This window comes from Nicotiana tomentosiformis, chromosome 5 (assembly GCF_000390325.3).
Source record: "Nicotiana tomentosiformis chromosome 5, ASM39032v3, whole genome shotgun sequence".
Taxonomy (NCBI): domain Eukaryota; kingdom Viridiplantae; phylum Streptophyta; class Magnoliopsida; order Solanales; family Solanaceae; genus Nicotiana; species Nicotiana tomentosiformis.
The window spans coordinates 60882475-60906849 of NC_090816.1; the positions used below are offsets into that span (position 1 = coordinate 60882475).

The 24375-nt window shown below is 39.8% G+C and overlaps 1 pseudogene; it reads right to left on the reverse strand.

Annotated features, from left to right (window-relative positions):
• Positions 1-6235: 6235 nt before the first annotated feature.
• On the reverse strand, positions 6236-24167 carry LOC108944552 (L-type lectin-domain containing receptor kinase S.4-like; annotated as a pseudogene).
• Positions 24168-24375: the final 208 nt, after the last annotated feature.

The window sequence follows — 24375 nt, forward strand, 5'->3', positions numbered from 1 at the left end:
ATTCCCCTTAAATGGGATGAGCTTGATGTTTTGAGATTATTCCCCTTAAATGGGATGAGATGATTGCTAGTGGAAAGTGATGTCGACCCACACAACATTGTGGTGAGATGGCTTAGCCGATTGGGCCGAGATCGAATGCCATGCCGTGCACATGGTGGTGTTGTGATTGGATATCTTTGGGTGAGATGACTTAGCCGATCAGGCTGTGATCGGACTCCGTGATAATAACACGACGGTGTATCGGTAATAAAGATCTCCCAACCTAAAAATATTGATAATTACTTGAAAATTTATCTTTCTCTTAATTCGACACGTTAATATTGTTTGAGGCTCTAATTGATTCCATATTTCTTTCTCATTATACTATTACTCGTTCTATTGAGAGGGTGTTTAGTCTTACATACTAGTACTATTTCATATGTACTAACGTCCTTTTTGCCGGGGGGGCGCTGCATCTTTAATGAATGCAGGAGGTTCCACAACAGACGTCATCGATCAGTGATAGCAGTACACCCTTTTCTCAGCTAACTTGGTGAGATCCACTTCATCGCGGGGTCTTGTATATTTTGTTCCTTATGTATAGTGTTTAGAGGTATAGCCGAGGCCTTATTGCCCACACCATCATACTACTCTTTTGTATCCATTAGAGGTTCCGTAGACATGGTGTGAGTTGTATCTTGGTTTTGGGAAAGTCAAACTAAAAGTGTTGTATTTGCATCTCATGTTTCCACTTCTAAACTATAAATGTGTAATGTAATATTTTGGGAACTCTTGAATGAAGTTCTAATGGTAATGAAATTGGTGTTGTCCATGTAATCTTCTCATTGTATGATTAATGGAATAAATCTTCACTTTATTCATGGGTAAGGTCGGGTAAATATCATCTAGTAGGCTTGCTTGACCGGGGTATCTCGGTTGAACACCGGTCGTGCTCCCCGAGGTCGGGGCGTGACATTCGTGACTATGTATTACCTAATCTTAGGAGGTTGTTATGATTATTTCCGCATAGGCTTATTACGTTTTTATTTCGGTATTCTTATTAAACTTTATTTCAAATTCTCATTATTAAAACTGGCTTAATCATTGTAAGTAATAGGCTTACCTAGTCTTAGATACTAGGTGTCATCATGATGCCTACTGTGGGGTTTTGGTTTGTGACAATAAACTTAATGAATGATGAGAAAGTACGTCAACAATTGCTTTTTAGGGATAAAACACTAGTATCAGGAACATAACAAGTCCAGTAAATGCTTCCATCAAAAAAACCCTTTATATCAATATATCGTAAAATAATAGCCATTTGCTCTTGACACATCAAAAGATTTATCAACTAATAGAGAAAACTAATCACCATTTAGATCCTTTATTATAGACTTAATTATTTTATGTAACGACATGGCCGGTCGTTTCGAGAGTTATAGCCCCGTTCCCTTTTTCTTCTCATTTTTATGCTTCACTGTTGTTTTATGACTTACCGGGTTAGTTAGTTCGGGTCCGGAGTGAATTCAGAGTGAATTAAGATACTTAGTCTCTTAATTAAAATCTTAAGTTGGAAAAGTCGACTGAATGTCGACTTATGTGTAAACGACCTCAGATTGGAATTTTGATGGTTCTGTTAGCTCCGTTGGATGATTCTGGACTTAGGAGCGTGTCCGGATTGTGATTTGGAGGTCGGGAGTAGAATTAGACTTGAAATGGCGAAAGTCAAATTTTTGGGAAGTTTGACCGGGGGGGGGGGGTTGACCTTTTTATATCGGGGTCGAATTCCAATTCCGGAAGTTGCAATAGGTTCATGGGGTCATTTGTGACTTGTGTGCCAAATTTGAGGTCAATCGGACGTGATTTGATAGGTTTTGGTATTGTTTGTAGAATTTGGAAATTTTAAAGTTCATTAGGCTTGAATCCGTGTGTAATTCGTGTTTTGATGTTGTTTGAGGCGATTTGAGGGTTCGACTAAGTTTGTATAATGTTTTGGGACTTGATGGTATGTTTGGTTGAGGTCCTGGGGGGCCTCGGGTGAGTTTCGGGTGGTTAACGGATCATTTTTGGACCTTGGTTGATGGCTGATGTCTGCTGTTGTGTTTTTTGAGTTTTCTCTTACGCGTTCGCGAAGGTGTGGTCTGTGTGTGCATCGCGAACGTAGGAGTGGTGTCGCGTTTGCGAAGAGGAGTGAGGCAGCTGGGGACCCCCAGCCTTTTAGTCTACGCGTTCGCGAGGCATGGGTCGCGTTCGCGGAGGTCAGAGTTGGTAAAACATAGCATTCGCGAAGCGTTGGTCACGTTCGTAAAGAGTTAAACTGAGAGGCATTCAAATTGGTCTACGCGAATGCGAGAGGACGGTCGCGTTCGCGAAGAAAGAAATCTGGGCAACAATATTTAATTTAAAAAGTGAGGGTTTGAACTCATTCTTCATATTTAAGCTAGAGACCACGAATTTGGGCGATTCTTGAAGGAATATTCGTGGAGTTGATAAAGGTAAGTTATTCTTACTTGGTTTTGGCTAAATTCCATGATTATGTCTTTAATTCCATCATCTAATTTGTGATTTGGGGTGGAAAATAGGGGAAAAGGAGGAAGTGTTCTTGAGTTAGATTTTTGAGGTTTTGAATGGGATTTTGTTATCGGATTTGAGTAAATTTGGTATGGTTAGACTCGTGAGTGAATGGGCTTACGGGTTTTGTGACTTTTGTCAGATTTCGAGACGTGGGCCCGGGGACCAGGTTCGGGCCGATTTCAGATTTTTGGAATTGGTCCCTCTAGCCTATATTAATTGTATTGTACTGCTTGTGGCTAAGTTCAAGGCGTTTGGAGACCGAATCGAGAGGCAAAGGCATTTTGGAGTAAAGTTTTGGCTCGGATTGAGGTAATTAGTAACAGTTTTAAATTTGGTCCTGAGGGTAAGAGACCCTGAATTTTGTTGTTATATGATTGTTTGGTGGTGACGCACATGCTGGATGACGGGCGTGTGGGCGTGCACCGTAGGAATTAGGACTTGGTCCATTCTGTAAAACTGAAAAGTTGAATAAGCTTGTTGTTAGCTATGTTCCTTCCTGTGGTATAGAAATTTGACAGTAAATCATGTTAGAAATCATGCTTAGGCTATGTGTTGGTGCTGTATAGACCCTCAGTGGTCGTGATACCTGTTGAATCTTTATGCTTATTGTTACTTGTACTCAGTCATAGTATTACTTGCATATTATACCTCAGTCTCTGTTATTCCCTGTTGATACATTATATCATTCTGTTTTGGGCTGATTCCCCTTTATTACTGAGGGCCGTGAGACGAGAGAGCTTGATGACTGAGTGAGGCCGAGGGCCTGTTTGTGAGGTATTGGTACCATAGAATGTGAGTTATCCGTGCGGATCATGATATTTATAATATAGCACGTGAGTTGTCCGTGCGAATTCTGATATGATACTGTAACACGTGAGTTGTCCGTGCGGATTCTGATATGATACTGTAGCACGTGAGGTTTCTGTGTAGATCTTGATATGATACTATAGCACGTGAGTTGTCCGTGCAGAACATGAGTTGTCCGTGCGGATTATAGCGCTTGGGTTGTAGGAGCCCCTCCGGAGTCTATACACCCCCAGGGAGCGCAGGTACCTATTGAGTGGAAGTGTTGAGAGCTGAGAGCCGAGTGGTTGAGCTATTGAGAAAGGTTGAGTGACTGTTGCCCTGAGAGGCTGTACTTGCTTTTATTTGTTGTTGCACTTAGCTGCTATATGTCACTGTTTTGAAACTCCTGAAAGATATTGTATACGGTTTTACTTGAACTTAGTAATGTATAAACTGATTTGACTTAAATTGCCGGATTTGAAAGCATGTCTACTTTATTGCTGAGATTACTGAAAACAAACTAAAATTGTATAGCTCGTCACTATCTTTCAGTTCCTTATTTATTATTGTTACTTACTGAGTTGGTTGAACTCACGCTACACCCTGCACTTCGTGTGCAGATCCAGGTGTTTCTGGTCATGGAGGATGTTGATCTTGTGCGTGGTTGAGTATCGGAGATTCACGAGGTAGCTGCCGGCGTTCGCAGTCTTTGTCTCTCCTTCTTTGTTATATTTTCTTTTCTGTATTGGTACTCTAACACAGACTCTTGTAGACACTATTTTTTGGACCGGTTATTTAGATGCTTGTGACTTGGTGACACCCGATGTTTGGGGCTATTTTTCCGCACTATATTTTGAGTTTAACTCCTGTTTTTACGAAAACTCTGTCATGTAAAAGCATTTGACTTATCTTTTGAGAAACATTGGAAGTATTTTCCAGAATCGGCTTGCCTAGTACTATTGATAGGCACCATCACGACATGTTAGGATTTTGGGTTGTGACATTTCTATGCGGTCACACTTTTCTTTTGATGTCTGGAGAAGTCATTTTTTTAATTTTTTGGAGCATTCTCCAACACAAAAGGCTTAATATTTTCATATCTATCTCGAGACCAAGAAAGAACTTCAAGAAAATTACACTTGTTCAGTGACGATTCAATTTCACCGTGATCACGGAGTGCCGATCCTTGATTCAAGAGAAATCTTACCACATCAAATGAAGCATTTAAGCGAAGCTAGTATTCATGTTTCATTTGATTAGATTGTTTGTCAAATGCAACATAAATGGACTATTGTTGTTGTATTAGATCTTCACAATTTCTTTTTGCTTGATTATGAACGCTATTGGGACCACCAATATGCTTTGAAAAACTGTCTTTGATCTTATGCCAATTTCTGAATCCTTTACTTGAATATACATCACCTCTACCTTGATGAATATTATCACCTTTAAACAAGTAACAAGATAAACAATATGCCGCATTTGTACTTACACTATACTCCAACCAGTCACCTTAATCATCAAACCATTTAGAAACAAAACGACACATTGATCAAGAAAAATTAGATTGAGGGAAGTCATGACTCCGAGGTTGACAAGGATCAATTCGAAGGTATTACCTCCTTATTTCATCACGAATGTTTGGATGATAATTTAAAATTAGATTCCTTTCAGCTGGATTATGATTTAGAGCATTTAAATAAGACAGAATGTGACGGTACTTCTAATTGGTCTAAAGTTTCATTTTGGTTAGGTTGATTTTCTTTTGGTACTTTTCTAAAAAAATTCCTCAAGTTCATTGAAACTTCAAATCAAACTAAAATTATAGTCAAGTGCATAATTTATTAGAAATAGGAAGAACATCTTTTAAAAAATACTTAGAAATAGGAAGAACGTCTTTTAAAAAATACTTTATAAGTGGGCTGTAGCAATGCTTCTTTATGAGTAGGCTACAACACATTTACCTTACAAGTGAAAATGTCAAGCTTCTTTAAAAGAAAATCTTAAGAATCAACTATTTTATTCTAGTTGCAAATTATTTCTGAGATTTAGAAATATTGAGCAAAGTTTCAATCTCAGACTTTAACAATAAAATAAGCCACAAATACATTCCAAAATAAATTAAGAAAAGGAAGAAAGACGAAAGAGAATCAAACCTGGAATTGAACATGCTAGCAACGAGACGAAAACGGAGAGCAAAATCCTTTGCGAGAGTTTTCTTTTGTTTGGCAATTGGCAGAACGTTTCTCTTACTCTCTCCGTTCCAATTTATGTGAATTTGTTTGATTGGGCACGAAGTTTAAGAAAAAAATAAAGACTTTTGGAATTTGTGATCCTAAACAAGTCAAAAAGGGGCCCGGAGTATTTGTGTGATTATAAAAGTTTCTCATTAAGGGTAGAATTGTAAGTTTAAGCTAAATTGTTTTCAAATTTAAAAGGGGTCATTCTTTTTGGAACAGACCAAAAAGAAAATAGGTTCATATAAATGGAACGGAGGGAGTATTTGTTTTGATAAAGTTAGCTTTAGTTCTATTTTTATTAGTAGCTTTTAATAGGCAATGGCTTTTAATATTTATTTAATAAAATAATAAAAAAATGTAAGTCAAAACCGATTGGGATTTGGGAATTGGGTAGGTACTCTTATTTTTGCAAAAGGAAAAGTGATTCAACGTTGCAGTTTGACTGTTTTATCATTTTTTTTAAATAAAACAAATTGTGATGTAGAAACACGCTCAATAAGATTCAAACCTGTGTTTGTTGACATATTTTGTACACCCTTTACCGCAAGGCTACAACGCTCAGTTGTGTCAAGGTGGTGTAAACCGTGATATATATTTAAATACAATATATTTTTACTTATATACCCAGTGTAATTATTTCGACGAAGAATGTTCGCCTAGCCACCTCTGGAGCACCGTAGCTCCGCCACTGGGTTTGAACACATCAATCCTAATTTAATGACAACCTCGGCCTCTATCTTATCTACTCACCTTGGATCAACTACTTTAAGAATGGTACCTTGCTTCCATTTATCCCATACTCAATCCACCAAGATTAACTCACCCAACAATGCTTTCGCTTCAATTGGCCTCCTTTCACAACAACTTCCAGCAGTAATGCGCCAAAGGCAAAGTCTAAACTTGTTGTTGGCTGCCTAGTCTTGGTTAATTTTGGAGCTAAGTATCCTAATGTAACCACCACTCTTGTTGTGTTAGGATTTGCACCATGCACGTACTACTTTGCAAGCCCAAAATCTCCAAGTCTCCCACTTATTTCTGAATCCAATAATATATTCCCTACTTTAATATTGTTTAACCTAAAAACGGATAACAATTGAATTTATATGTGATTTTAAAGACACGCGATTTTACTTGGAACAAACTGAGAAAATATGCAAATTGATATTGAAATTGAATGTAAAGAAAAATAAAAGCAAACTAAATAAGATGTGTAGCTTTAGCCCTTGAAGCAAATGAAATAACAAATGAAATATGAGCAGAGTAATAGAGTATTGAGAAGAAAAGAGTAGTATATTGCTTTTTTACTATTTTAGTCTGCTTTTACAAATGACCAGACCCCCTTTATATAGTAGGGGAGTCCTACTCTTCATACAATTCTAAATACGGTAAGGACTCTCATGATAGGCTAATTAATCGGCTTCTTCTTGATACGTGCCGTGATTTCCGCCGAGATTCTCCCCCTAATTGCGGCTATAACGGCTTTTTTGTTCCTTAACTTGATCTTGATCCTAGCCGATCTCGATCTTGGCCGATCTCGATCTTGATCGGTCTCTGGGTCTTCGAGTTCGATCTTGGCCGACCTCGATCTTGCTCAGTCTCTGGGTCTCGAGCTCGACAACATATACTTCGCACCATGGCTTGATATTACAATGATGTACCTTGGACCATCATGTTCCAATCTCGATTAATCATACAAAGGGCAAAACTCGATTCTGACCGTATACAGATAGTCTCCTCATTTCTCGGAAGAAAGATGATGAGAAACGATATGAATTGCTGGACTCCGACTTGGTGGATGATGATGTCAACGATGAGCCCGATTATGACGTATGTAACAAACATCACGTCGGTCCAGTTACCAAGGCATTAAATGCCTTCCAGTCATTGGTCGGCCGCTACCGGTTCTGAACCGTCATCACCAGGCTATAAATATTCACACTTTCATCCTCATCCAAACTTTTCACTCAAAATCTTTTTCTCTACTTTTGCACCTTCTTCAAAAAATCCCTTTGCTTCATACATTTTACATCGCATACAACCCTAATTCTCGTTCCCTTTGTTCATCAAAGGCGAAAACCTCCAAAACGGTGCCGCAAAAAGAGGCCGCTTCTTCATCACGACCCGCCGACGGTGAGGATGCGGCGGAGCCTCGCCCTGAGGAATTCATTCTGGTAGGATGCTCAACTGCCATCGATTTTAAGGTTGAAAAACCTTCTTCGGTACCGGGCTGATGTGAGCCAATCTCGAGGTACTAATGTTCAATCACCGAGAAAATTCTCGATAAAGTAAAACAGGAAGGCAACTGGGGCGACAAGCACGTGGTAGTCCCATCGCCTGAAGAATTAATTACTTCCCACGTTGAAGGGTTCTTAAGTGTTTATACTTATCCTTTCACGTTGGGTTCATTAGACCCTGTCATCATCGCCTTTTGCAAGAGATATGACGTGACCCTTGGTCAAATCCACCCATCTTTTTGGAGAATAGTGATTCTCCTTTGATTCTTCTCAAGCAAAATCGAGGGGTGTCTTTTCACCCTTGATCACCTTATGCGCCCTTATAATCCCCGACTCTATTGAGGATCGCTCGCCGAGCCACCAAAGCGCCGTTCTCGAGTATAAACAAGAATCGTGATCGGGGTTGGATGGGCCGATTTGTTCGAGTCAGAACCTCGGACCTGATCCCTACCGATAACATGCCATTTCCTGAGAAATGGAATATGAACCATGAGTACTTATTTCCGTTCGAGCGCTTTAATTTCTGTCTGCCTTTCATTTTCTTGATCCACTTTTTCTTTCTTGTTACAGTCATGGCTCGGATGCCGGAACCGATTCCGGGTCTTAAACAATGGGTTGAAGGTTTGGTGCTGTAGAGACCGTACTCCGAGTGTTCTTGGATGGAACTATCAAAGAGTCGATGGGAGGCCCGCCGTCATGGTAAGTCTCTTTCTTAGTTTGTTTGTCATTTGTTCTTCTTCACTTGCTTACCTCCCTTTTTCCCTTTGTAGGACTTGGGAAGGATGTTTCCACGAGGCCCCCATCTGGTGATGAAGAGGTCCCTTCCCCGAAGCAGGTTAAAGAGAAGAAGAGAAAAGATGCACCGAGTTCCCCGATCTCGAAAAAGAAATAACCGGCGAAGAAATCTCGCAAGCCCAAGGGGGGCTTCGGTATCATGCCTTCGGACTTGATCCGTCGATTAAGGGATGAGACCGAAGAAGGAGAAGAGGAATCAGTATGTGTACGGGCTAATGTTGTGATACAATAATCCTCCGAATCGGCGGAGGTAGATAAGGGAACCCTGGCCATATTTCTTGAACAACGAAAAGCCGAGATTATCTCGTCTCGAGCTGAGATGGTTGAAGGGGAGACAGAGGGCAAAACTTCTCGGGAAGTAGAAGATATCTCGAGGGATGAGCTTGGGGTAATCGACATTAGCAGATCCCCTCAGATTTTGGATGCTATGATTCGTGAGGCCAACATGTTGGAAGGTAGATCTTACGAGGGTATTCAGGAGTCGACTGATATCCACGGATTTTTGGATGGGCTCGAGTCAGCTGCCTCGGAGGCAATTATCGGGTTCGATGGATTATCGGTGCCAAAGAAAGCATCATGGTCGGGCTCTACCGGGTCTTCATCGGTTCCAAAACTGGTGAACTGATTCCCGGCCCCGAGTGTTAATCCCGATCGTAAGCGGAAGATAGTGCTCTCCGTCCCGGAGGATGTCCGAATTTTTATTCCCCTGTGGGGATTGCTAGTTACCTTCGGTCCTTGGTGAACGAAGAGGATCAAATCATGATGAATACCATAGGACCCGCTTGCCTTTTCAACGTGGCTCAATATGCTCTGAATCGGGTAACTTCGATGGTATCTCTACCGTTTATTTTACACTTAGAGTTTTAGTTAATTCTAACATCTTTTTCCATGTTTGTAAGCTTCGGTGTTGCATCATAAGCTTTCCTCCGAATCCGGGAGGAGCATGGGGCCGAAGTTCGGAACCTCACTGAGAAGAGTGACTCCTTCAAACTTCTTAGTTAGAAGCTTCGGGCAGATTTGGCAACGACTCGAGATGAGTACAAGGAAATAGCTGAGCAGGTATTTTGAATTCTCCACAACAGTGAAGATTAATTGGAGATAACCACTAACGATCCGATTCTGCAGGTTCGGCAGAGGATCGAACAGATTGGATGGCTCAATTCACAGGTAGATGAGCTACTGGCCGAGTCAGAAAAATTCAAAGAAAATATGGACGTCCTTGCCTCGAAAAAGGAGGTTGTCCAAGCGCAATTGGAGTTGGCTGAGACCCAGTTTTGAGTTGCAGAAGAAAATGCCTCAGTGCAGATCGAGAAGATTAAAGAGCTTTAGCATCAATTGGATTTGGCCACTTCTGATAAGGCAGGCTTGGCCGATGAACTCGAAGTGGCCAGATCAGAGGTGGCCGAGGCCAATAAAAGAGCTGATGCTAAAGTGGCCCAGTTCAGGATCGATGTTGAGGTCAACTAGGCCAAGGCCAAGAGCATGGTCGAACATGCTAAATGGCAGGCTCGGAGGGAAACTCTCGAGGAGGTCAGGTACTTAGGGCTTCGATGTTTCAGCCAAAATTGAAAATGCCAAGGTGGAGGACACTAGAGCCCGAAGGCTGGCCTTCCCTGAGGAAGACTCCGAGAGCTCGAGCGAATCTGAGGACGGAGAAAATCCCGAGGATGCAGCCTCCGATAAAGACCAAGCCACTTAGGATATTAGTTTCTTGTTTTTCTTTTGTATCTTTTCTGCGTCCGATTCGGCCTTTTGTAAAAAACTTTTGAATATATATATATATATAAGGCTTTTTTTGCTTTTTTGATTCTTGTGCTTTTCCTTTGCTTTTCTCTATTTTACGAAGGTCGAAAATGCCTTAGCATAAAATTGTGTCCGAGATTTAGACAATTTGATTGGAACTGAACTAGTATAGCCCTTAGGTTTTTTGATCGAGTTAGTGCTTTCTCGAACTCGAGGTAATGTAGCCCTTAGGCTTTTGTAAGAAAGGTTGTTTATGGGTTTTTCCCCTTTTCGGCTTGAAAAGGTTTTTTATCATTTGTATTTGCAAAAAAACTCGTAATGCCTTGGCTCGAAATAAGGACGTGTTCAAGAGTTCGAACAATTTTGTACTCATTAGAGTTTTCGAGGCTTGATATTATCGAAGCCTTTTATGATTTTGCCGGGGGTAGCCTTTTTTAACCGGTTTATGAAAGAATTTGAAGGCCTGTTTTGTTACGAAATTCGGACGTCTCCGATCCGTGTTAATTCGGCCATAGCCTCTTTAGTTCGGGATTTGCCCCTTGGGCTTATTTTCCCATTTTATTTCGAGCTTGCCTGAAAAGTCAGTCCCCGAGTGGATTGGCCGTGGCCTATAGAAATCGAGGGTTGCCTAAAAGGTCTTATGATCTCGGTGTTTTAATAATTCAATCGGTAGTGCGCATGCATGGGGGTAATTATCCGAACTCTTGTTATAGTCGGCCCTTAAGCCTATTTACATAATAGGTCGAGAGTATGGAAGTGTAAAGAAAAATACTTCTCTTTATAAATAATTATACATGCGTACATGTTTTGTGCCAGGGCTCGAGCAAACTACGCGAGCGCGGTTCGTTTAACCGTTTGACCCTTATAAATTTTTCCTATCGAGACCCTGATTCCATGAAGTAACTTTCTCGCATCAAAGTTGACATTCGAGGGTGATGCCCCCCAGTGTTCGAGGTTGATTGTAAAGAAACCTCGAATACTGTTGAATTGTTCTAAGTTAGCACGATCAATGGTTGCCTCATTAAAAACCTCACTGGAAAACCCATTTGGGACAAAACAGATCTAAGAAAAAAAGAGTGCAACGCGTGCTTTCAGACCTAAAGTCTTCGTGTCGAAGAATCCCTCATTGTTTCTGGTCGAACACCTACAAGGGTTAGTTTAAAATATAAATGAAAACAGAAAGGGTCGTACCTTAGCAGTAGTATCGTTTTAGGTGCAATATGTTCCAATTGCTCGGTAGTTGTTTGCCATTTATCGTGCCGAGCTTGTAGGATCCTTTTTGATGATTTTGAGGACCTGGTACGGTCCTTCCCAATTCGGACCCAGTTTCCCTTCATTCGGATTTCGGGTGTTGAGGGTGACTTTTCTTAGCACCAAGTTCCCGATGTTACAATGTCGAATATTGGCTCTTCGATTGTAATATCTTTCGATCCGCTATTTTTGGGCGGCCAATCGGACGAGAGAGGCTTTGCGTCTTTCGTCCAACAATTCTAGGCTCGTATTCATGGCCTCGTTATTTGATTCCCCCGTTGCATATCGAAACCTGATGCTAGGTTCTCCGACCTCGATCGGTATTTGAGCTTCGGCGCCGTAAACTAACGAGAACGGTGTTGCTTCGGTGCTGGATTTCGATGTTGTGCGGTATGCCCATAGAACCTTAGGTAGTATTTCTCTCCATTTTCCTTTGGCGCCGGTCAATCTCTTCTTAAGATTTTGGATGATGGTTTTGTTGGTCGATTCGGCTTGTCCGTTCCCGCTGGGATGATAAGGTGTTGATAGGATCCTTTTGATCTTGTGATCCTCGAGAAATTTAGTTACTTTGCTGCCGATGAATTATTTTTCATTGTCACATACAATCTCGGAGGGCATCCCAAATCGACATATGATGTGGTCCCAAATGAAGTCTATGACTTCTTTTTCTCTGACTTTCTCAAAAGCCTGTGCTTTAACACATTTAGAGAAATAATCAGTTATAAGCAAAATAAATTGAACTTTACCTGGGGCTGACAGGAGAGGGCCAAGCGTTTGCCTCACTGTTCTATTCTAGAGGTACATGTTACAAGGTCCATTCCTTAAATTGATGTAGAGTCACCTGTAGTTTATCCAAGTAACTCTGCATTCGGTCTTCTCGAACTTCAAAAGTCCCGTTAACTTGGTTTACCATGAGGAGGGAATCACACTTAGCCTCTATGACCTCTGCTCCCAAGCTTTTAGCTAGTTCGAGATCTGCAATCATGGCCTCATACTCATCCTCACTGTTAGTCAGTTTTGAAGTTCTGATAGACTATCTTACTACATTAGTTGTGGGTGATTTTAGTACCATGCCTAGTCCGGACCCCGCATTCGAAGCACCATCTGTAAAGAGGATCCAGACTCCCGAAGATATACCTAGTTTTATCAGTAGTTCTTTTTCAACCTCGGGTATGAGGACCGGCGTGAAATCAGCCACGACTGCCAAGATTTGAGACTTGATGGCGGTTCGGGGTTGAAACTCAATATCGTACCCACTGATCTCTACGGCCCATTTGGCCAATCGACCCGAAAGCTCGGGTTTATGCAAAATATTCCGAAGAGGATAAGTTGTTATAACAGATATTGGATGACATTGGAAATATGATTTTAGTTTCCTAGAGGCTCTTATTAAAGCAAGCGCTAATTTTTCTAAGTGTGGATGTCTAGTTTCGGGAGGCTCTTAGAGGCTCTTATACGATTCCCTGTCTAACATAATAGATAGGGAATTGCGTACCTTGTTCTTCTCGGACCAGGACTCCACTTACCACTATCTCCGAGACTACCAAGTTAATGTAAAGCTGTTCGTCTACTTTCAGGGTGTGAAACAGCGGTGGGCTCGATAAATACTGCTTTAGTTCCTCTAAGGCATGTTGGAATTTTGGAGTCAATGTAAAATTGCTCTTCTTCTTAAGCAGCGAGAAGAATCGGTGGCTCCTATCTGAGGATCTGGAAATGAATCATCCTAGTGCGGCTATCCGCCCCGTTAGCCTCTGCACGGCCTTTACATTATCCATTACCGTGATATCATCGATAGCTTTGATTTTATCGGGGTTGATCTCGATTCCTCGGTTGGACACCATAAAACCAAAGCTTGCCCGAGCCAACTCTGAATGCACACTTTTCGGGGTTAAGCTTCATATTGTACTTCCTTAATATATCAAAAGTCTCTTGCAAATGCTTTAAATGGCCCTTTGCTCATAGGGACTTAATTAACATGTCATCAATATACACTTCCGTTGATTTTCCTATTAGTTCTTCAAACATTTGGTTTACTAGGCGTTGATAAGTTGCACCAGCATTTTTTAGACCGAATGGCATTACATTATAACAGTAGGTGCCGTACTTAGTGGTAAACGGGGTCTTTTCCTGATCCTCCGGGTTCATCTGTATATGGTTGTACCCGGAGTAGGCATCGAGAAAACTCAAAGTCTAGTGGCCGGCCGTTGCATCGATTATATGATCAATATTAGGTAAAGGAAAGGAATCCTTGGAACATGCTTTATTCAGGTCTTTATAATCTATACACATTTTATGTTTGTTTCCTTTTTTAGGGACTACCACTACGTTTGCTAACCATTCAGGGTACTTTATTTCCTGAATGGATCCCATTTTGAGAAGTTTGGTTACCTCGTCCTTGATGAAGGCATGTTTGACCTCGGACTGTGGTATTCTTTTTTGCTTTACCAGGCGGAATTTAGGGTCCAGGATTAGATTGTGGGTGGTAATTTCTGGTGGAATCCCTGTCATATCGAGATGGGACCAAGCAAAGCAATCTGTGTTAGCTTTAAGGAAATGAATAAGTTTTTTCCTGAGCTCAGGGGTTAGCCCCATGCCCAAGTATACATTTTGTTTGGGCTGATGCTTGGCCAATGTGACTTATTCTAGCTCTTCGACCGTTGACTTGGTGGCGTCAGAGTCATCGGGAACTACGAAGGATCGAGAGATCCAATAGTCGTGATCCTCATCGATCCCTCGCTCCTGCAATTGGGTCGAGGCCGGTATCAATGGTTGCTATTTGGCCTCCTGATTTCCCTTCGATCCCTTCGTTGATGAGAGTGCCGATACTGGTATCACTTCATCGACTGAAAACATTTCCTTGGCAGTGGGTTGATCCCCGTACACTATTTTGATTCCCTCTGACGTCGGGAACTTCTAAACTTGGTGAAGGATTGAGGGTACTGCACTCATGTTATGGATCCGAGGCCTTCCGAGCAGGGCGTTGTACCTCATGTCACCATCGATTACATGGAACTTTGTTTCTTTGATGGTCCCGACCACGTTCATTGGCAAATTAATTTGACCCTTGGTTGTTTCACTTGCCATGTTGAAGCCGTTAAGTACTCGGGCTGTGGGCACAATTTGATCTTGTAGGTCGAGCTGTTCTACGACCCTCGATCGAATATGCTACCTGGATCAATCAAAACACATTTAACTTGAATTTTATTCATAAGGACAGATATTACCAGTTGTCATTGTGGAGTTTTAAGATCCCCTCTGCATCCTCGTCATTGAAAGACAAGATCCCCTCGGTACGTAGTCTCGAGTCCGCTTTCTCCTTGTGATCGACACCTTGGTGCGTATGAGTACGGGCCCCTGAGGAATATCGACCCCTCCAACAATCATGTGGATCACGTGCTACGGCACTTCTTGCTCATTCTATCTGTTTGAATCTCTATTCTTGAAATGGGTTTTAGCCCGATCGCTTTCGAATTCTCGAAGATGCCCTTCGTTGAACAAACAGGCTACCTCCTCCCTCAGCTGTCTGCAATATTCTATTCTATGACCGTGGGTGCCATGATATTTGCACATTTGATTAGGATTTCTCTGGGCCGGATCAGTCTATAGAGGTCGGGGCCATCTGGTGTCTTTGATGCGCCCAATGACCGATACAATAGCTGATGCATCAATGTTGAAGTTACATTTCGATAGTCGTGGCGCTTCTTTGGGTTCGACATTTCTGTCAAAACCACTCTTACTCATGAGCCCTCGAGAGCTCTGTCCTCGATCATTTCTTCTATTAGTTCGAACAGGGTTACGTCCAGGCCCGTTGTTTCTCCGATCTCTACCGTATGGCTGATATCGATCTCTGTTTGACTGTGGTTCCCGGTCAATATCCCTTTTAACTCTGTCGATGGTCCTGTTTGGATAAACGGTCCCGGAAGGAGTCCCCAACTGGTCATCCTTGACCCTAATCTTTGACTGGTACCGACTATGCACGTCGGCCCAGGTTACTGCTGGATATTCGATCAAGTTCTACTTCAACTGTTGTGAGGCTATCGAACTTCGTATGTTTAAGCTCTGAGTGAAAGCCGGAACGTCCCAATCGGCGGCGACCGGGGACAAATCCATACGCTCCATTTGGAACCGAGATACGAACTCCCTGAGCATCTCGTTGTCTTTCTGTTTTACTTTGAAGAGGTTTGATTTTCTAGTCTCGACCTTTATCGCTCCGGTGTGCGCTTTAAAGAAGGAATCTGTGAGCATGGCAAAAGAATCAATGGAGTTAGGTGATAAATTATGGTACCATATCATCGCCCCTTGATAAAGTTTCTCCGAATTTCTTCAGCAGTACAGACTCAATCTCATGGTCCTCTAGATCGTTCCCCTTTATTGCGCATGTGTAAAAAGTGACATACTCGTTGGGGTTGGTAGTTCCTTTATACTTGGGAATTTCTGGCATGCGGAATTTCTTCGGAATGGGCTTAGGAGTCGCGCTCGGGGGGAAGGGCTTTTGTACGAACTTCTTTGAATCCAAACCCTTCAAAATCGGTGGTGCTCCTGGAATTTGATCAACTCGGGAGTTATACGTTTCCACTTTTTTGTCATTCGCTTCAATCTTCTTCTCCCCCGATTCAATTCGCTTTGTCAGTTCTTCGAACATTTTCAAGATAGCGGGGTCGGTTCCTGACTCATTCACATTTGATCTCCCCAGCACTGGTTCGGCCATAGAACAATATCCTGTGATGGCTCGGGTTCAACCCTACTCGGTGTGTGGTTCTGATTTTAAAGTTATGCTATTGCAGCTTGTTGAGCTTGCAACATTTTGAATATTATTCAAAGGCTGATCCTGCCTTCTTTGCCGCCATGTGAGTTCTGATTGGCTGATCGAACGTTTCTGCGGATGCTATTTTTGGGGTCGACGCCCAGATTTGCATTCAGGGCAATGTAGGAACTGCCGTCGATGGGGTATGAAACTGGTACTCCCTGAAAATCAAGGCCGTTGTCGATGTGTGTGGGTATTGCTTGAGAGTTCGACATGCTGATCCTAGAATCAAAAACGCTTACAAGAACAAGTGTAAAGCAATGTGTGTTATGAAAGTTAGCACCATGCAATCACTATTATCCTAAGCCTCACGGTGGGCGCCAAACCGCTTACCCTAAAAATGGATAACAATTGAATTTATATGTGGTTTTAAGGACACGTGATTTTACTTGGCACAAACTGAGAAAATATGCAAATTGATATTGAAATTGACTGTAAAAAAAAAAAAGCAAACCAAATAAGATGTGCAACTTTAGCCCTTGAACCAAATGAAATAGCAAATGAAATATGAGCAGAGTAACATAGTATTGAGAAGAAAAGAGTAGTATATTGCTTTTTTACTGCTTGAGTCCGCTTTTACAAATGACCAGACCCCCTTTATATAGTAGGGGAGTCGTACTCTTGATACAATTCTAAATACGATAAGGACTCTCATGATAGGCTAATTAATCGTCCTCTTCTTGATACGTTCCGTGATTTCCGCCGAGATTCTCCCCCTAATTGTGTCTATAATGGCTTTTTTTCCCCTTAATTTGATCTTGATCCTAGCCGATCTCGATCTTGGCCGATCTCGATCTTGATCGGTCTTTGAGTCTTCTAGTTCGATCTTGGCCGACCTCGATCTTGCTCGGTCTCTAGGTCTCAAGCTCGACAACATATACTTCGCACCATGGCTTGATATTACAATGATGAACCTTGGACCATCATGTTCCAATCTCGATTATTCATACAAAGGGCAAAATTCGGTTCTGACCGTATACAAATATCTTTATGGATTATAGTTTGTTCCCATTCTTCATGTAAATACAGCAGCCCAGAAGCCACGCCTTTACTGATCTTGAACCTCTATTCCTATGCATGTTAGAATAACTCTAGGCTGGTCAAAAATAAACTTCTCTAAGCTACCATTAGTCATAAAATCATAAACAAGTAATAGGTCACCCCTGTGACGACACCAACCTAGGAGCTGAACCAAATTCTTATGCCGAATGTGTCCAATGCCAATTTAAGACACAAATTCTTGGACACCCTATTTTTTATCATGGTGCATTAACTTAACATAGATATAGGTATTGGACTTAGGAAAAATTCCTCTATAAGCTCGGCCAAATCCTCCAAATCCAAGAAGCTCCTTGTCTCTGAATCCTCTTGTTGCTTTCTTGATATCCTTGTAGGCAAACCGATGAGGACCTATTTCAAGCTCCCAAGCTTTTGGTTACATCTATGTTCATGATCTTCCAGACTATCTCAAGGTCACTAGAACAACTACTACGACAAATATAACAGCAGATAAGGGCTATAATTACGGTTGTTTGATTTTTTAAGTCTAGGAAGAGAAGGCAATGAATATTGATCCAGGGATCGAGCTTGCCCTTTTATTCTGAATCTCCAAGCAAATATATAATGAGATCTAGCAAGCCGACCCGTTGAAGCAGAGAAGCCCACATACATCAATACAGAGGCAGATACAAGATTTAAATTCTAGAAGATTTAACCCAAATAGCCGACCATCCAAACACTTAACTAACAATAGCCGGTGGAGGTATAATATATGCATAATTTATGTATTATATGTGTATAATTATGTATAATCAATGTATAATCTATGTATATGGCTAGAAAAAGTAAACAATTATTATGGCCGGCCATTTGTGCAAAGATCCCTAAATTCTATGGGTTCAACTTTTAAGATTTTTAACATTGAACCCATTATATTTTTAAAGTTATGAGTTCAAATCTATTATTTTTATAATTTTAATAAATTTTTACACATAAATTCCTACTAATTATCGAAAGTTATGGATTTATTTGAACCCATAACTAACACTCTGCATCCGCCTCTGCATCAATATCTCAAGAATTAGGGAGAGGTTTGTTAGAACCAAAACTTTAAGATGAAATCCATCATCTTTCCCAAGACCTATGATGTTAAATAATCAAGAAAGTAATACTATAAGTAAAAGCATATTTGAATCCATGAGTGTCGCCCAAATTCTTCGGTCTTTCGATCATGTCTTCTAAACCAAGAAGTAAGGCTCCCAACTTCTCTAAGGATGGGATATTAGAAAAGAAACCCTACCTTTGATTTGGGGACCATAACCCATTTAGTAATAAAATTAGAAATTATATCCGGGTCTCTACACATAAGATCTCATACTTTATAAGATGTCTTATAGACTCGTTTAAACTTTAAACATTAGCATATCACTTTTAGTTTGAATGAACGTTTTAACGATAGTAACCAACATATAATTATTCTTAATACACAATATATGTGCAAGTCCACACAAATTTTAACAATCTCCCACTTGGACTGGACATATATATGTATTTATTTTAACTGTATGTCACCTTATGAGCTCAAAGTATTTGCTATCATAAACTGAAGTACCTCAAAACAATCTTGTCTATCGATATATAAATATTGGATCAAGGCGGGTTTTGTTGCATTTAACACAATTAAATATTCCTTGATCATGAATACCATCATAAACAAATGATATAGATCAAGTATAGATGTGTAGCACAAAAATTACATACAATGTGATCTGAGTATGCCTATTTCCAACTGGTCTAACTGTGTGTAGAATAAACTGAATACTTTATTTTTGCTGAAATAACCTCAAAATATCCATAAAACTGAAAGTATAAGCTAAAAATTAGAATTTATCTATAGTAAAAGAGCATTTAAAAATAGTTGCAAACTCCCGCTAAAATTGAATATCCTCAAATGACATGATACCAATATGAGTAGTATACTCATGAAAGACCTCGGGTGGTAATCGCTTAGTAAGCGGATTCACAACCATGGGATTTGTTTCTAATATGCTCTATAGACACCTGTCCATTCTGAACTCTTTGCTTAACAACCAGGTATATAATGTCAATATGTGTTGACTTTATTGAATTTCTGTTGTTATTAGAATCTGTTGACATAGTGGTCTTTCAATTTCATGCACAATTCACATTTTAGTGACAAATTTTCACAGCCATATTCCATGATTAGATGGTTCATAACACGCTACAAATTCAGCTTCCATGGTAAAAGAAACAACAAGTGTTTGTTTAACACTTCTCCAAGAGATAGCTCCTCCAGCAAGAAGATAGATGTATCCCAAAATAGATTTCACACTATCTTGGCATCCATCAAAGTCGACATATAAATATATGATGATTTCTAACTTATCCGACTTTTTGTATGTGAGCATGTGATCCTTGTTCTCTATAGATAGCGCATGACTCGTTTGACTTCTTTCCAATGATCAAGTCCCAGATTGCTCAAATATCTGTGTAATATCCCAAAAATGTACGCAATGTTCAGACGCGTACAAACATGAGCATTGATCAGACTCCCTATTGTTTAAGCATAGGGAATCATTTGCATTTCCTTAGTCTCAAATCATTCTCGGGGTATTGTTTGAGACTAGACTTGTCTCCTTTAGCAACAGGGATATCACCTAATTTACAGTTTTGCATGCCAAATCTTTTTAGTACTTTTCAAATATAATCCTTTTGTGATAGTTCAAGAGTACCTCGAGACCGATCTCAATGTACCTAAATTCTTAACACAAAACTTGCATCAACAAGATCTTTCATCTCAAAATTCTTTGTCAGAAATTTCTTTGTTTCAATCAATAAGCCTATATCGTTTGCGGCAAGCAATATGACATCGAAATATAAAAATAGAAAAATATGCTTACTTCCACTAAACTTATGGTATACACAATTACCAATTCATCTCAAAACCAAATGAGATAACAACTTGATGAAATTTGTAATACCATTGACGAGACACTTGCTTAAGCCCATATATGAATTGACGAGTGCAAAACACACACTTAAATATGCTCGCTAGTCGAATATAGTATAATATAATATCGTATCCACATGGATTAGAGTTAAATAGTATTTTCATAGTTTATATCTTGGTTGCTATCCAAGATGATCAACAGTTGAGAATTATGTGATTAAAAACTAAATTTAACTAAGAATCTAGAGCTAATTGACAATGACAATCGCAACAAAAGTAAGCAAGGATGATATCAATGGAAGAAAATAGGGGTTGATTGGATATGTGCAAGATAATTGTCTGAGATTTAACTCTAGTTAATTCACTTCTAATATTCAAGTGAGTCTCTCAAATTCATTCAATTATTAGTTCAAACGTTTAGTAGAAACTCCTTTCTCGATTAAGTCTCAACCTCACAATGTGAACCAATTTAAGCTCGGTGAAGATATGCAAGAGTTCGTAGTGGATTGATCTTTAGGAGAACCTCTCTCGATTATCCTCCTAACTAGGTCTAAATAATAATTCAATTAGCCTCTTTTTATTACTAAGAAGAATTAATGAATTGGACTAACAAGATAATGCAAAGATATCACAAGTATGCCTCTCTCGATTACATGAACATATGAATATAGATGAAATAATTAAAACACTCAAAACGATTCAATGCATAAAAACTAGAGTTAATATCCATAAATAAATATTAATATACTAAATCCATCAATCCATAAAGAGAACTACTCCATAGATATGGAGTAATTCATCACAAATATGAAGAAAAACATAAAACGATCCAAACTCTTGTCTTGAGTAAGGATTGAATGATGAATTCCTTGTACTTTCGCTTCTCCACCTCCTCCTTCGCCTCCTTAGGTCTTAGATGTGTCCAAAATCTTAAAAATAATGCTTTTACATGTGTTTATACCAAGTAGGGTCGGGCCCAAATGAAACCACCTTTTCCTACGTGAATTAGGACAATTACTCTGTAACATTTGTACAGGCGTGCCATATGGGGCGACGCGCCAGGCGGGGAAGCAGTGGGAAATTTCAGAGAGCTTGCACTTTGACAGGAGCAAGAATTTGCACAGGCGCGGTGCGCCACAGGCCACGCTAGTGTAGTTTTCTTAGAGTCCGGATTTTTGCTTCGATTTTGACATCCAGACCTGGTCCTCGACCCCTCGAACACGATCCTGGTGTAATCTCTTGGGCTTTTACTCAGACTTCAAAGCTCCAAATCACTCGAATTAGCTCCATAACATCTACATCACTCGGAATCACTCCTACAAGGTATAAAACACACAATAAGTGCAAAACACTATCGATTAAAGCTCAAACACAATTAAAGTGCAGTAAATTAGAGTGCAACAAGCGACTAAAAATACGATATTATAGCCTACCATCAACACCCCACACTTAAACCATTGCTCGTCCTCGAGCAATCAAACTACACTTTATAAAGACACGACCTTTTTACACAACTCTCCTAACTCATCATACCAAGAATATTTAAAATAGTCTAAGCACAATAGTGTAACATTCTTGCCTCAAGATTTGACTCAAAAGCACCACACGTTATTTATAACCCGCTCGCTTACTCTAACACAGAGGTCAACGATATTACCTTCCTTCGTGAATCAAGTGCCCTTAAAACAATAGAGAGTCGTTCCACACACAATATAAATTAAGCACTATTAGGAACTCAAGATAGATGGAATTTACTCACTCTCAGAAACAACATTCATATATCACAAACGATGAACCATATGCTTGCTTGTAGTGTACTACTTAACTAATCGAGCCCATTCAGTCAAGGATCAAGTAGGACTTTAATAGATTGTAATGTAGGCTGTGGGATGGGTAGGATACATTTAGATATAAGAGTGACTCCATCTCCCTAAGCACTTTAATACATACATTTCATTATTCAAAATCCCACACTTATGTCAAACCATAACTCCAACTTTACATCAATATACATTAACTCCCAACTTCTTTAAGCACAATTAAATCAAGATTTACCACTATCATGGAATATTTTGCACAATCATACAACATTTTTTTTTCTTTTTCACTTTAAGTGGCTCTTACTTTTTCAATACAGTGCACCTTTCTCCTTATTTCATTAGTTCCACTCAAAAGTCAAACCAACCACCCCACACTTCAACTTTTACAAAGTTCATAACAAATTTAAGGGCTCACGATAGGTTAAAGGTTCAAATAGATGGTCAATTCAAAACAAATGGGTAAGGCTTGTAATTTGGTTGCCAAAGAAACAAGATTACATGCTCAAAGGTAAGATACATAACAATTAGGTGGGTAAGAGCATATAATTGGTTCAACAAACAAATGCCTAAATCACTTCCAAGACTGAACAACACAACCATTTTGCTTTGCAAACATACGGGGCAAGTTCTAGACATCAAATGCAATGCACAGAATACACAAAACTTCACACACAGATGGCACCTAACTTACTCAAGATCAGACTATCAAGGCACTCTAGTCAAAGCAGTTAAGCAAAGTTAAAATCATACAATTTAAGGTGTTTATACAAGAGTCAAAAACTTAGCCTAAGCATCACAACTAAAGCACTTACTATTCTCAAGGTATAATAGAGTCATGAGATATTGATTTCAATTCAAAACACAGTACAAGGTTCCCTACTACTAATGAAAATTAAAAACTAACTACACCCGGTTCAAACAAAATCCTTGGAAAAGAACAGTGATACAAAAAAAAACCAAGGGGGAATTATTACACTACCTAACAAAATAAAATATTTTTATCTTTTTCTTTCATCTTTAACCCCTCAAGAAACACGTCGAATGATATCCGTCATCGGGAAAAGTCGAAAATTTTAAATTTTTAAGGTTTTTCTCATTTTTCTATCATTTTTCTATCTCTAACTACTAAAACAACAAAACTAAATTACTAACACAGATACATACAACATATAATTTTTCCCACCCCACACTTTAAGTTGTGTCATGTCCCCAACACACAATTAAAAAGTATAAGATAAAGGAAACTTCCCCGAATTTTCAGTCGGGCTCTGAGTCGAAGTCGGGCTCCATTCCACGCACCCGAACAAATGCACACATCCATGCAGACAACTTCTTCTCAGCCTTCTTGGGGTACACCCCACACTTTTCTTTCACTGTAGCCTTCTCTTTTGAACCCTTTACCTTCCACTCAATACTTAGAGCTGGCTTCTCCTTTATCACCCTCGTCTCTATATTTATCTCGAACATCACAGTCTCTTCACCCACTCTAAGCATGAGTTTTTTTATCATGTATATCTAATATTGCTCTACCCGTTGCTAAGATGGTCTTCCTAAGATAAGGGGAATCTCTTTTTTCTCTTCCATCTTTACCACTATGAAATCTATAGGAAATACAAACTTATCTACCCGAATTAAGACATCTTCCACTATCCCCTCGGGTATGATAGTTGTTTCGTCTGTCAGCTACAAAGATATTGGTGCAAACCTTATCTCTCCAATTTTATTCTCTAGCTTCCTGTAAATAGACAAAGACACTAAATTAATTGAGGAACCCGAATCACATAAAGACTTATCAAAATTAATAGTGCCTAAAGAGCAAGGTATAGTAAAACTCTCTGAATCTCCACACTTTTGTGGGAGTTTGTTTTGCAAGATTGCGCTGCAATGCTCTGTGAGCTTGACTACTGATGTTTCTTCTATCTTACTCTTCTTTGTAAGGATTTCCTTCAAGAACTTGGCATAAGCTGGCATTTGAGAGAGCACCTCTGTGAATGGAAAATTTACATTAACTTTTTCAGCATATCCAGAAATCTCTCAAATTGCTTGTCCAGCTTCTCGCTATAAAGCTTTTGGGGAAAAGGTAAAGCAGACATGTTCTTTCTCTCTTCAGATTCATCCCTTCTTGAACTCTCTTCCTTGTTCTTTTTCTCAGTTCCCTTCTTGCCTTTCTTCTTCTTAT